Below are 14,876 nucleotides of genomic sequence, written 5' to 3'. Positions count from 1 at the left end.
GCAGATCTTTTGTTTACTTTAGAAAAAACACTGATCCAGCGTTTCCCATTCGGGAGTACTGCTCATTTCCTGACTGGCCTTTAAAGTTTGGCTGGGTAGCAACTTGGGGATTTGTTTTCTACCCAGAGTGAAAGGAGCTGGGTGCCTAGCAGCCCCATGCTGGAATGAGAATTAAATTCTGCTCATTCCCTGGATAAGCAAGCTGACGCTTTCCTTGTAGGTTTTTTATCCCCATTCCTCAAAGCTTTAATGTTTAGTCATTTAGCTTTAGCTTTTTAAAAGACATTTTAATAGGGTTGTCTCTCCTCCAAGTGCATGCAGAAGCTGATCATGGGCACAGGGAAACTCTTAAGAATAAAGAATTCCCTGTTTGCTGGTTTTTACCTACAATGAAAACGATGTACAACACATGCAGTGCTTACCCCTACTGCAGTTCCATTGCCAGTTGCCTGGCCTGGGACAGGAGGAACTGTAACACCCAAGGAATTTGGCTTGAGCTACCTCACTTTCTAAGTCCCCAAGACTGCCAAGTTAATGAAGCTTTGGTTATTACTCAGTTGAACATTTTCTGACTTCATGTAAGCTTTATAAATCTCGTGCTTTCTTCTCTTTGGCACGTTTACATTAAATTTTATTCTAGTTATGAAACTTTATCTATACTATAGTTATGTTTATATATGAATGTAAGTTACTCTTGATTCATCCTGCCTTGGGGTATTTATTAATAGTTTGTTATGAAGTGTCAGTAACTTTCCAAAGAGAGTGGCTTTCTAAACCTGGAGCCTATATTTTTATATATTAATGCATTCTTTACATTAAAAGATGGGTTTTTTTGGGGGGGGGGTTGCGGTATGTGGGCCTCTCACTGTTGTGGCCTCTCCCATTGCAGAGCACAGGGTCCGGACGTGCAGGCTCAGCGGCCATGGCTCACGGGACCAGCCGCTCCGTGACATGTGGGATCTTCCTGGACCGGGGCACGAACCCGCGTCCCCTGCATCGGCAGGCGGACTCTCAACCACTGCGCCACCAGGGAAGCCCTAAAAGATGTTAGTTGAGGTTAGTTGTATAATAAAAATAGAAAACCTTGACTGACAACGGTCTTAACTACATCGGGGTAGGCGTTGTCTTTAAGGACTTAATCCATAATATAAAATACCATATGGGGGGGAGTTACAGACAAAGTTATTGGCATAGACAAGGTCCATTTGAGGAAGCGTACCATGGCAATATGATGACAACGGAATCTAGGGTCAGTCATTCCTCTAAAGCTCAGCCAGGCACATACAAACAGTCACCATTAGGAAAGGCTACCAGCAGAAGCATCTGGCACACTGGCCTAGAGAAAGTAGGCAGTGTTCACAGGCAGAATAGCCAAATACTGTTCCAGTGACCCAAAGAAAAATGTGAGGTCAGAGAAGTTTGTAGCAAGAGTGACTTGAAACTGAACCTCAGAGAACTAGACTGTAAGCTTAAATGCCTCCTAGCCTGGCTCAGGAAGAACCAAAGAAAGAGACTTCACTGAGCCTTGGGAATAGGAAGGCTGCAGAGGCCATGAGCTCTTTTTCTGTTTGCCTGAATTATATCACAGAAATAGCCATTAAGACATTTTGTTCTTGATACTTTTTTTTGGTACTTTTTATTTTTATTTTATTTTTTTATCTTTGGCTGTGTTGGGTCTTCGTTGCTGCGCGTGGGCTTTGGTTGCGGCGAGCAGGAGCTACTCTTCTTTGCAGGCTTCTCATTGCGGTGGCTTCTCTTGTTGTGGAGCACAGGCTCTAGGTGTGCGGACTTCAGTAGTTGTGGCACGCAAGCTCAGTAGTTGTGGCTCGCAGGCTCTAGAGTGCAGGCTCAGTAGTTATGGCACACAGGCTTAGTTGCTCTGTGGCATGTGGGATCTTCCTGGACCAGGGCTCGAACCCGTGCCCCCTGCATTGGCAGGCGGATTCTAAACCACTGTGCCACCAGGGAAGCCCCTTTGATACTTTTTAGAAGAGCAAAGATTTGCCTTTATCTGATTCTTACTTTTGATTCCAGAGCCCTTGTGCTTGTTTGCCATCATGACATGTCACAAAGTATGAGTTTATTGATGTTCATAAACCTGGAAAGATGGGGTGCAGCTTTAGGATAAACACGCCCAGAGAGGTACAGGCAGAAGGGGACACTGGCCAAGCCAGAAGATCGTCCTCATTCCCCAGTGTGACAGAGGAAGGTCTAGCTCCTACTTTGCACAGGGGAACAGATTAGGTATCAATATAATAGAGTCACCAAGTGATTAAGATCTGCTGACCCTCTGCAAGGAAATAAATGGAGGGCAAGTAAAGAATACAGGCCAGAATAGCCTATGAGACAATACCATGGTATGCAGTCACAACCATCTGGTGAGGTTTGAGAAGCCCCCCAAAGTACTATTCCTGTGTTCCCTGCCCACATTTTAAACCAACTGAGAGACTGAGGTGCCAACAGATGAAGATTAAAACATGAGCTTAATTGCCGATGTAGCTGGTACAGGAGAGAATGGCTCAGGGAGCAGGGAAACAGTTGCCCCCCAGTACTGAACCCCAGAATCAAGACCCACAGCTGGACAGCCATGAGACTCTACCCATGGGGGGTCTGCCCCTGTAGAGCCTTTTATAGAGTAGCTGGCTTCCAAGAGAGAGTGAAAAAGGACTAGGTTAAACATGCCTAATTCATTTCTCAAATTCACTTTTTAGCTAAGTCACTTCACCTCTCCCAGGAATGAGGAAGACAGCACTGAGGAGACCAGTTGCTGTCCGTCCACATGGCGAGAAACAACGGGAGTGGGAATTACCTAAACGTTCTGTAAGTGCTGGGTAAAGCATACCCCACATCTACCAAGACTAGAGCAATGTCGAGTGGACTCTATTTTGTCTTTTAGTCACTTGCTGAGTCATCTGCTCAGCATTTACCTGTAAGCCTGTGGCAGCTTACCTGGTCTGTAAGCATCTGCCTTAGTGATGGGTGGAATCCGCAGGGCATGCACTGACACTTGTATGTGGTTAGAATACCGGGGACTGCAAACAGAATCAATTTGCAAAGTTATAACCAGTGACTTATTCTAGGAACCCTACTACACTTAAACCTTTACTACATTGCTAAATAAATGGCCAGGAGGTCTAGCAACTTTGCCAAGCACCGCTTCTACATCGACTCACTGTACACCAGCACTTCTCCAACTATCCGAGGTGAAGGACCAGTAGTTGCTTTTTGTTTTGTTTTGCCCATTTCCAACCTGTCACAGACCAGTACTTTTATAAAACACAATAAAGATGAATTAGTAGGAAAAAAAAAAAAGATATACTCCAGTTTCTGGCATTGTTTCCTGGTCTCTGCCCTCTCCCCACAATCTCTCCATGTTAGTGCCCTGTCAGCCAGTGCTTACCAGCTACATGTCAGGCATTGCTCTAGGTTTTGGGAATGAAGGGTTGAACAGGAAAAAGGAAAGACAGACAGGCCCAAGATTTTTACTAGATTCATCAGTTATAAACTTACTCGGTCTCTCTGCTCACCCTGTCACAGACCAGGAATGAAACAGTTCCCAGACCAGCACCCAGTCACAACCGACCCCTTGAGCTGCACTGCTCTAAACCACAGGGAGGTATTTGTCCAGCTTTGCCTCCTGAGCCCTGTTGTCTCTCTTCACCTCAGAGTGTACAATGCCAGGGCCTGGGCTCTTGCACCTAGAAATGCTTGGTCCAGGTGCTCAGTGCTTTTCGCTGCTATCCTTTTCATACAATTGTCTGTGTTAAGTACACAAAACCACAGGTCACCACCCAGCTGTCACCAGGATTCCTGGTGGTTATTGTTCCTTTTATCTGTTCACTTTTTAAAATTTTGACTTTTTGTGAATATGTGAATCAGTGCAAAATAGTTTCTATGCCAATGTAAAATGGAAAGGGAGATGATTCAGTTCTTTTGTTGAAGTCAAAACTTGTCATTTTTTCCCCTGCTCAATAGTGTTTAAATGCTAGATTGATGCCAAACTCAAAGAACGTGGAGAACTTGGGGAAAGGCCAGAGACAGATAAACGAGTAGTAATAGTTTGTTATAAGGGCCATGATTAGAGGCTGAAGAAAATGTGTTTATTAACCCTAGAAGAAGAGCATGCTAGAAGATGAGAATGCTAGCTCCCAGGTAGAAACAGGTGAAAAGGGTTCTCAGAGAAGAAACATGGGGCCCATTTGGATATAAATCCTAGCTTCGCTCCTACTGGTTGTATAACCTTAAACAAGACACGTAACATCTCTGAGCCTCAGTAATTGGAGATGATATTGCTTACCTGAAGATTGTCGTAAGGACTAAATATAATGCACATCAAGTGCAAGACATGATGCCTGGAGATAATTGGTCCTTAATAAGTGGTAATTAATAGTTTTTTTTAAACAAAGGATGGTGATCAAGTCTATCTTTTTTTAAGGGAGGAGAAATGCACTCTTCCTATAATATATGTATTTTAAATTAGCCATAAGAAATTTTCCTAACTATGAAGAGTTAAGTTTTCTTATTTCAAATTATTGCTGTTTTCTTGACTTACATTCAATTCAGTTCAAACATATATTAAGCATCCATCCACTGTGTGCCAGAAATTGCCAGACACAATGCTGGAATGAATAAGACTCGGCCCTTGCTCTTTAGATGCCCACAACTTAGGATGGATGACCATTTGTCTGAGATGTGGTATCTCCTACTTAAATCTCTTGGCTTCAGCTGGCCACTGCCATTCGACCACCATAGTCTACCCAACCCCAGCATATTAATTTGCATCCTAGTTTTTGAGACCCTTTTCAAAGCCCTCCGTGAATAAATCTAGTCACGTACTACCCAGCAAAAGCCAAACAAATCATGTGAAACAAGGTGTAGCCCCTGTGTCACAGACCCTCTTGTGTGTAAGTTCCCTTTTAATAATTCTGCCCATACTTCTACATAGATCACCTCCTGCCACAGCATTTAGGACTTCCACTTATAACACCTCTCAGCAACATTCTGCATTACCACAACCCATCCAACCTGTCACAATTGAGATGAGGTCTGAGCTGCCTTCAAGAGAGCTGCAAACTCCCGCTATCAGTGCTACAAAGCCCCACCCCACACACTGTTCACCTGAGCTGGTCATCCAAGCAAGAAACCTGGCTCATCTGGCTCATCTCTTGCCACAGTCATCACCTGATCACATAAATTCAAAAACTAGCCCCTGTGGAGCCCAGAAATAAACTTCTACATACATCCTCAAATGATTTTTGCAAAGGGTGCCAAGACCATTCAATGAGGCAAGGACAGTCTTTCCAACAAATTACGTTGGGAAAACTGAATTTTCCACATGCAAAAGAATTAAGTTGAGAACTTCCCTGGTGGTGCAGTCGTTGAAAATCCGCCTGCCAATGCAGGGGACACAGGTTCAAGCCCTGGTCCGGGAAGATCCCACGTGCCGCAGAGCAGCTAGGCCCATGAGCCACAACTACTGAGCCTGTGCTCTAGAGCCCGTGCTCCGCAGCAAGAGAAGCCACCACAATGAGAAGCTGGCACAGCACAACGAAGAGTAGCCCCTACTCACTGCAACCAGAGAAAGCCGGCACGCAGCAGCGAAGACCCAACGCAGCCAAAAATATATATATTAATTAATTAATTTTAGAAAAGAATTAGGTTGGACCCTAACTTTATACCACATAGAAAAATTAATTCAAAATGGATAAAAACCCAAATGTAAGACCTAAAACTAAAATTCTTAGAGGAAAACATAAGGGAAAAGCTTCATGACGTTGGATTTAGCAATGATTTCTTGGAATATGACACCAAAAGCACAGGCAGCAACAACAAAAAGATAAATTGGAATACATTAAAATGTAAAACTTTTGTACATCAAAAGACAATCAGCAGAGTGAAAAGACAACCCACAGAACAGGAGAAAATATATGCAAATCATATATTTGATAAGGGGTTAATGGCCAGAATATATGAAGAACTCCTACAGCTCAACAACAAAAAAATCGATTAAAAAATGAACCAAGGGGCTTCCCTGGTGGCGCAGTGGTTGAGAGTCCGCCTGCCGATGCAGGGGACACGGGTTCGTGCCCCAGTCTGGGAAGATCCCACATGCTGCGGAGCGGCTGGTCCCGTGAGCCATGGCCTCTGAGCCTGCGCGTCCGGAGCCTGTGCTCCGCAACGGGAGAGGCCACAACAGTGAGAGGCCCGCGTACCGCAAAAGAAAAAAAAATGAGCCAAGGACTTAAACAGATGTTTCTCTAAAGAAGATATTACAAATGGCCAGTAAGCACATGAAAAGATGTTCAACATCACTAATCAAAACCACAGTTGCAAAGCACCTCACACCTATTAGGATGGCACTATCAAAAAACAGAAAATAACTGTTGGCAAGAATGTGGAGAAATTGGAACCCTTGTTCCCTGTTGGTAGGAATGTAAAATGGTGCAGTGCCTATGGGAAACAGTATGGTGGTTCCTCAAAAGATTAAAAGTAGAATTACCATGTAACCCAACAATCCCACTTCTATATATATATCCAAAAGATTTAAAAAGCAGGGACCTGAAGAGGTATTTGTACATATACATTTATAGCAGCATTATTCATAATAACCAAAAGGTGGAAGCAGCCCAAGTGTTCATCAGCACACGAATGGGTAAGCAAAACATGGTGTATACATACAAAGTGATATTATTCAGTCTTTAAAAGGAAGGAAATTCTGACACATGCTATAACAACATAGATGAACCTTGAGGACATTATGGTAGTCGAAATAAGCCAGTCACAAAAGGACAAGGTATGATTCCACTTACAGGTACATGTAATTCATAGAGACACTAAAGCTTCATGACATTGAATTTAGCAATGATTTCTTGGAATATGACACTGTATTCAAATTCATAGAGACAGAAAGTAGACTGGGGTTGCCAGGGTTTTAGTTTTGCAAGATGAAAAGAGTTGTGTGGATGGATGGTGGTGATGGTAACACAGTGTGAATGTACTTAGTGCCACTGAGCTGTACACTAAAAATGGTTAAGATGGTAAGTTTTGTGTTATGTGTATTTTTACCACAGTTAAAAACAAAAACTAGCCCTGGTGTTCAGCCTGGCCTTCCCAAATCATGAACTTGCTGCCTTCTGTCTCTAGCTCTCTGCCCTTGCCATCCACTTTCCATACACACCACCCTGCCTTCCACCAGTCTTCACTATGCCCAGCCCACTTGGCCTCAGCCTGGCATTTTGCATACACTCTCATTGCCCACTCCCAGGAGAGAGGGTTTAAGTACAAGAGATCCTGGGCTCCCATCACCACAGTACCTTCTCATAACACCCACCACTAAGAATGTACCATCAAACCCTTCACCAAGCAGAGCTGGAAAAGTTTCAGACCTTCCACCAACCCTTGTGCTTGGGAGTGATGGGTAAATGGAGAGGGCCTAAAGCAAATGTGTTACATTTGACTCTCCCCGCACAGTGTGCTGGCGCAACAGAAAAAAACCACCCCAGCATTTGTTGAGGGTCTTAGTTGGAATTCTAGGCACTGCATTTACTCCAGCTCTCTGCCTCCTGCCTTTGGACAAAAAAGTTCATTTCCCTTTTTCTGATTCTTACATCTCCCTTCAGAATTCATGCTCATCTTCTTACCTATTACCTTGGCTTCCCTGCTATTTCAATCCAAATATCCCTTACAACTGTGGTCCCTAAGGCTTGGTCTTAAGGGGTGTCACAAATATGACACACATGGCAAACCTGGGAGGTAGGAGGCAATATAGAAAGGTCCGTGCTACCAATTTCAGTATTTCCTTGACTTTAGAGAATATCTAGATTCTTTAGAATCTGTGACCAATTTAAAAGTTTTGGTCATATAAAATGAGGCTATACACACTTTCTGTTTTGCCCTTTTTTATTTAAAAAGTTTATCATTTTGTTAGTTGCTTATAGCTGCCCACTCTATTCTGGACCTAATTATCCTAGATCCTTTCTGTACTCAAAAGTGGTTTTCAGGGGCTTCCCTGGTGGCACAGTGGTTGAGAGTCCGCCTGCCGATGCAGGGGACGCGGGTTCGTGCCCCGGTCCGGGAAGATCCCACGTGCCGCGGAGTGGCTGGGCCCGTGGGCTGTGGCTGCTGGGCCTGCGCGTCCGGAGCCTGTGCTCCGCAACGGGAGAGGCCACAACGGTGAGAGGCCCGCGTACCGCAAAAAAAAAAAAAAAAAAAGGTGGTTTGCAGCATCAGCATCACCAGGGAGGTTGTTAGAAATTCAGCTCAGTCCCCATCCCAGACGTTTTAAATCAGGATCTGCATTTTAACAAGATCCCCGGGTAATTCATATGCATATTGAAACTAGAATTGTTCTAGAAAGCTTCTAACTGCTCCTGTTGGAGCAATGGATCTCACGACCTTGGCTGTTCATTAGAAGCACCTGGGAAGCTCTTAACACGTTTTGATGCTTCAGTCCCACCACCTGATTCTGATTTTATCCGTCCACGGGGGCCCTGGGAATTGGTGTTTGTGATTCTCTCAGAGACTTTGATACTTAGCCAGGGTGGAGGACCGTTGAGGGTATGACTTAAAGGAAACTATCACATAGAATTCCATGGATTTTGAACTGATTTGGAGTTGTAAAAAAGCAGAGTCAGATTGTTAAATCTGAATAGGTTTTGAACCTACATATATGAATATTAACTTGAAACTACAGATTATATACTCAGGAAAGGTCTTCTTAGTATATCAAATCTCTTAACTTCCTGGGACAAAAAAAGAAATATAGTGAGGGGAGAGAGAGACGAAGAGGAGGGGAGAGAGAGAACGAGAGATTAATAAAATACGTATCAGAAAACAAAAAAACCTACCGATTGTATGTATAAGCAATTTCTACTTAAAAGTCTTCCTCTCTTATTCCTTATCTGTGTCTTATTATCTTTTTCCTCAGTCCTTAGAGTGTCTCAACAGCTCTCTTCTATCAAATGGCATCCAGGGCTTTCCACCCAGCCCATGCTCCTGTCCCAGCACCCAAAGCTGGTGCTGCTTCCTGCTGCTGCCAAGGGCTCAGATACAGGGTACTGATGGGAGCAGCCGTTACTATCACTTTGGCTGCTGGTGCTATTTGGTTGATGCCCCCAGAAACTCACTGTACTAGTGCACTCTGCCCAGGCATGCTAGAATCCCAGCAGTGAGGACCTCATGACCTCAAGTTGTCCTTATACACACTTCTTGCAAATCAGCCATGGGGGCATGACGTAACGGCCCCAACACACATGCACTAGAACAACTTTAGTATCACCACACCAATCTGCAACTTCCAAAATTTCTTTAGCCTCTTACCATGTTTTTTGTTTTTCATTTGTCCTTTCAGAGGAGCCCAGCCAAAATTGATCATAATCTAAATGGGTTTATGAGTAGAGAACTTCCCCTGCCAGGTGGGTCTTACTTTTCCTGAAGACATGTTTTTCTTTTGTGATCATGCGTGAGTAGATGGGAGCGTCTTTACAAGACCTGTGTAAACATTTATATTCTTCATTTTTATCCCAGAAATTAGTGGGTTTTTGTTTTTGTTTTTGTTTTCTGGCTACTTTGGGTGTTCATTGCTGCGTGTGGGCTTTCCCTAGTTGCAGCGAGCGGGGGCTACTCTTCGTTGCAGTGCATGGGCTTCTCATTGCAGTGGCTTCTCTTCGTTGCGGAGCACGGGCTCTAGGCACGCGGGTTTCAGTAGTTGTGGCACACGGGCTCAGTAGTTGTGGCTCGCGGGCTCTAGAGCGCAGCCTTGGTAGTTGTGGCGCACGGGCTTAGTTGCTCTGCAGCATGTGGGATCTTCCAAGACCAGGGCTTGAACCCGTGTCCCCTGAATTGGCAGGTGGATTCTTAACCACTGCGCCACCAGGGAAGCCCCATCCCAGAAATTAGTTTTTAAGAGGTTTAAATAGATTTTTACTCAGTGTTAGAAAACATTTTTTAAAATGCTTTAAAGTGAAATTCAATTTGATTTATCAAATCTTAATTGAATTCCTGCTGTTATCATCAGAGGAAAATGACTAGCAGCTTCCCTATTGTTATTGAAATACTCATCTCCTTGATAAATATTTTGACATTCTTTGAAATGCCAAAAATATGCATGATGTGTACCATACAGTCAAGAATTAGAGCTCTTGCTTTGGCATAAAGCTTATTTCAGGTGGGGAAAGGAGGCAGTTGATAATGCAGATAAGAAGGTAGAATTAGTAAAATAGTCATTTTTATGGATATATTTCAAGATAGGGTCCTAATAACTTAATTTCTCTGCAACAAATGTACCCTAAATGATTGTGAGTCATTTTGGGTTTGTAATTTCTAGCTCCTAATTAAATACGAGCAATTGAGCAAGTCAGTCTTTTTCTGCCTCAGAGTATTTATTTGTAAAATCAGGGAGTTGAACCAAGAGTCCAATAAGGTCCCTTTCAGCTCTAAAAGTCAATGATTCTATAAATTCTCAGCTAAATTATATATTATCAAAAGGCAAAGACAGCATCTTCTATTCTGTCCCAACTCCTGGTTTTGCTATCATATGGGAAAACAGAAATAAAGGCAATTAAAAATAGGAAAAAAAAATTTTGCCATCCTAACATTTGCAAGTGTTTTCATTTTATGTTCCATTCTGGTCCTTGAGCATATGTATACATAATTTTATATAATTACAAATAGGTCAAATTTTATATTTGACTTACCTTACTTAACATTATCTAACGTTTTTATATTATCATTATCACTCATAATTATAGTTTAAATGGCTACATAATATTCCATTTCATTGATGTACCATAGCTTAAGTATTTCTGTATTTATAAATTTAGATTGCTTTTAATATTTGATAATATAAAAATGCTGCAGCAAACTTTATTCATATGAGTCTTCTTTTGAATACCTTTCTAAGAATAAATTCTAGAGATGTGATTACTGAGTTCAAGAGAGTCTCTTTACAGTTGTTTATAAGTACTGACAAACGGATTTCCTAAAAACTTACAATGATTTCCATTGTTTTCACTATATCTGAGAGTGACGGTTTAACCACAGGCTCATTAAAGGTGTAGTATGAAAGGATACTTACTGTCAATGTACATTTCTTTGATTACTGGCAATCTTGAACATTTTTCCATTTGTGATTGCATTTTATCTTCTGTGAATTTTCTCATTGTCCCTTTTTCCATTTATCTGGCTGTGCAACCGTGGATGAGTCACCTAACCTCTCTGTGACTCTCTGTTTTCTCATTTGTAAACAGACTAATAATAGTGCCTATCTATAGAGTTATTGTTGGATTAAATGGATTTCTAAATGTAAAGCATATAGAAGAGTACCTGACACATGGAGGGACTTCAAAAAAAAGTTAGAATTAGAGCTAGTAGTAACACTGGTATTAGTTATCTAGTAAGATATTAGTGATTTTCTTTATAATTTATATGATTTTTTCTAGTTCTTGTATAAATGCATACCTATCTTTGATTAACTTATAGAAGACCTTTTTATATAATATAGATGTAAGTCCTTCGGTCTATTGGGTTTGGTAAGGTAGTTTCCCGTTTCTTGTTTTAATTTCTGTATTTTGCATATGTATGTGTACACACACACGAGCATATGAGTACATACTTTCTCACAAATCCAGAAACACAGTGTCTATGCAAAAGGGGCAGCTCATAAAAATGTTTATTGCAGACAGTGCCTAGAATGGCACGCCCAGCTCCTTGAAGAACTGTTCAACCAAGTCATTTAGAAAAATAACAAATAAACAAAACCAGAGGCAAAATCAAACCACATACATACACTCACTTATAAAACCAAAACCAAAAACAAACCATGTAAATACATGCACATTACAAATAAACAAAAGTGTGGAGGTTTTAAGCCAGAGAGATGAAAGATAGCCAGATGTAAGCCATGGAAATTTCTCTTTAAGAGTAATTGACTCTTTGTGTGCAGTCGTTGCCTGATTTCTGGCACACTGAGATCTGACTTAGACCACTCAGGAAAAACAAGGTGGCGTCAATCAGTAAATTGCCTTTGGGAGTAAGAGAACTCAGAGTCCACATCAGCATGGACGGAAGAAATCCTTAGTGGGGGGGAATTCAGAAGGGATATAGGGAGCGCAGAAGAGCAAAGTTAGCCATGTTCAAGACCCAAGTTAATCATCTATACAGTGAATGAATTGAAAGAAAAGGATAAAGAGAAATTTAAAAATAGTAATATGAGTAGTGGGAGGAACTTAAAAAGCCCGCTGCCCAGTTGAGAATTGGAAACTATTTAAACTGGATAATACAGTATGTGTTTTGGCTCTGAGAAAACAGAAGTTGAACTTTTGAGTAGTAATCAGGACTTGGTCTCAAAGTATTTGCAAATAGTGCTGATATGAAGAACAGATGCTGACATTATTGCCAGTGGAAATCGCAACGTGATAGTTGGAGTGTGAGACTGAAAGAAACCACAGGGAATTTTTGTGGAAAGCTCGGCATCGAAAATGATTTATGGTTGACTTAAGAAGGAGACAAGGAAAATAAGGCTGCAGTGTATATACCATCTGACTGCTGCAGACAAAGGATGTAAACAGCCATAGCTCTCCAACCTCTTGGAAATCAGAGCTCTGCTCATACAGAAAGGCTGCAGAATGTTTGTCTGAGTTAAGCACATACTTCTTTTTTAGTATCTAAGAATAGTTATCCTCCTTTCCTCTCTCATTACTGTTTGGGTATCCTTAAAAATCCTCACCAGCCATTAAGCACTGTGAAATTACCCAAAGAGATCTGCAGTGTACTTTATTACCTCCTAAACAGGATCAGAGGAACCTCGCACAAGGCCCTAGGCTTGAAAGGTGAGCAGCTCTATTTTGTTATTGTTATATGTGTGAAGTACTTTTATGCTAGAAAACAAGTTGGGGGATTCAGGAGAGTCAGGTGAGTCTTCCAGAAATATCTGATGAAGTATGCTGCGAAGGTAAATTGAGGCAGAAAAGATGTGACCATTCCTTACTGTCACTTAAGTTATATCCTCTCTTCAAAGGGCAGAGAACCAGCAGTGCCTCTCAGATAGGAAATAGGAACTTTTTGAGCTGCCCTAAAGGGAGTCTGCATTTGAAATGGGAAAAGACAGATATATTTGGCTAAAGGCAGTAGGGTTTTCGTATGAGATACAGACTTCGGGGATGTTGATGTTGAGCCTTAAGTCCTCAGAACCGCTGAAGAAATGAGGCTCATATAAGGAGAATAAATGAACAACAAACAACAACAAAACAACAACAAAGAAGCATCTCCAAAAGATAGGAACAGTGAGTTTTAGTATCTGTCCAGTGACAACACTTATAGAATAGCAAGGGCAACAGATGAGATAAGGAAAATAAAACTGGGCTCTGTGCCCAGGAACCTGAACCAACTAAGCCAATCAGTGGCCAGATTTTCGTTACCTTGGAAAATGGATCCAGGTTCTCTCAATGTGTCTGTTTATAGGCATTCTCCTCACACACGTCTCACCAGCACCCTCCCCATTATTGCCTAGTTGAGTTTCCTTTGAAAACTTTTCATCCCAAAGCCTAAGACTACAGAGATCTATCCAAATCTGTACCAGAATAATTAGGGAGATTCAAGTGTACTCTAAGTGGTCAGGATGTCCATTTCAGATGTAGTCCCAAAGGCCTGACGTAGCTAGGGCAGATGGAAAGGTGAGGACTCTCTATCCGCTTGCACTGCTCTCTCCACTCTCCTTTCCTTGGCGGAATCCTAATCAGTGTTCAGGACCCACTCAAGTGTTCCCTATTATCTTCTCTCCCTAAACCCCACAGGTAGAGAGAGCTCTGCTTCCATAGCATCTTATGCATAGCACTGATTATGCATTTACTGCATTATTTTGTAATGGTCTGCTTGTCCATATTTTTTACCGGAGCATCCACTCCATGATGGGAGGGATAAGATCTTTCCTCTCTGTATCTCCAGCCCCAACACAGTATCTAGAACTGCACTATCCTGTAAGGTAGCCACCAGCCACATGTGGCTATTGAGCATTTGAAATGTGGCTGGTTCAAATTGAGACATGTAAAATACACATCGGGTTTTGACATATGAATAAGAGAATGTAAAATATCTCCTAAGTTTTTATATTGGTTACACATTAAAATGATAATGTTTTGAATATGAGTTAAAATGTATTATTAAAATTAATTGTATCTGTTTCTTTTTACTATAAAAAGCTTAAAATTATATTTCAATTGGACAGGACTGGTCTAGAACATAGCAGAGGCTTGTTCAAGTCAGAGTCTTAGCAGGAGAAAGAAGATATACTCAGTTTAGATTTTGAAGAGGTGTTAATGAAGGGACAATTCACAGAAGTGCAGTTAAAGAAATCCACAAAGGAGGCCGAAGCACCAAGAGACTAGCAACAGAGGGGAGCAGTTACCAGTCTAAAAAAGAAGGGGAGGAAATGATACTAGAGTTGATGAGCACTGGAGGTGCCGCAGAGGATCACTTAGCAGCAGTTCTAGTTACAGAGGGACCCAGTCACTGCCAGAACCAGGAACCAAGCAGGGAGAGGACTCACCTTTGATCTCTGGTCTGCTCCCACCAGCTGTAGGGAACCAAAAGCCTAAGGGCAAGGGACCCTGAGTGATGTGCCTCCCAGGGCCCTAAGCAGTGCAGAGAAAAGTGGAGAATAAATAGATTAGAGCAGGAGGGGGCAGAGGTTGAAGAATAACTAGCACAGAGGTCAATAAATATGTTAAATGAATGAATGAAATAAAAGTAGCCAATGGGGAGAGAATGGAGGACAGTGATAAATTAATTTTTTCCCACCTGGGATATTTTTGCAGCAGTACTTTTCAAACTGTCTGTGACACTGAGTTTAGTGAAATTAGGGGTTCCATAGACATTTCTTT

Source organism: Hyperoodon ampullatus, assembly GCF_949752795.1.
Source record: "Hyperoodon ampullatus genome assembly, chromosome: 8".
Classification (NCBI taxonomy): Eukaryota; Metazoa; Chordata; class Mammalia; order Artiodactyla; family Ziphiidae; genus Hyperoodon; species Hyperoodon ampullatus.
The sequence above is the reverse complement of the archived record's forward strand: the minus strand, read 5'-3'. Positions refer to the sequence as shown.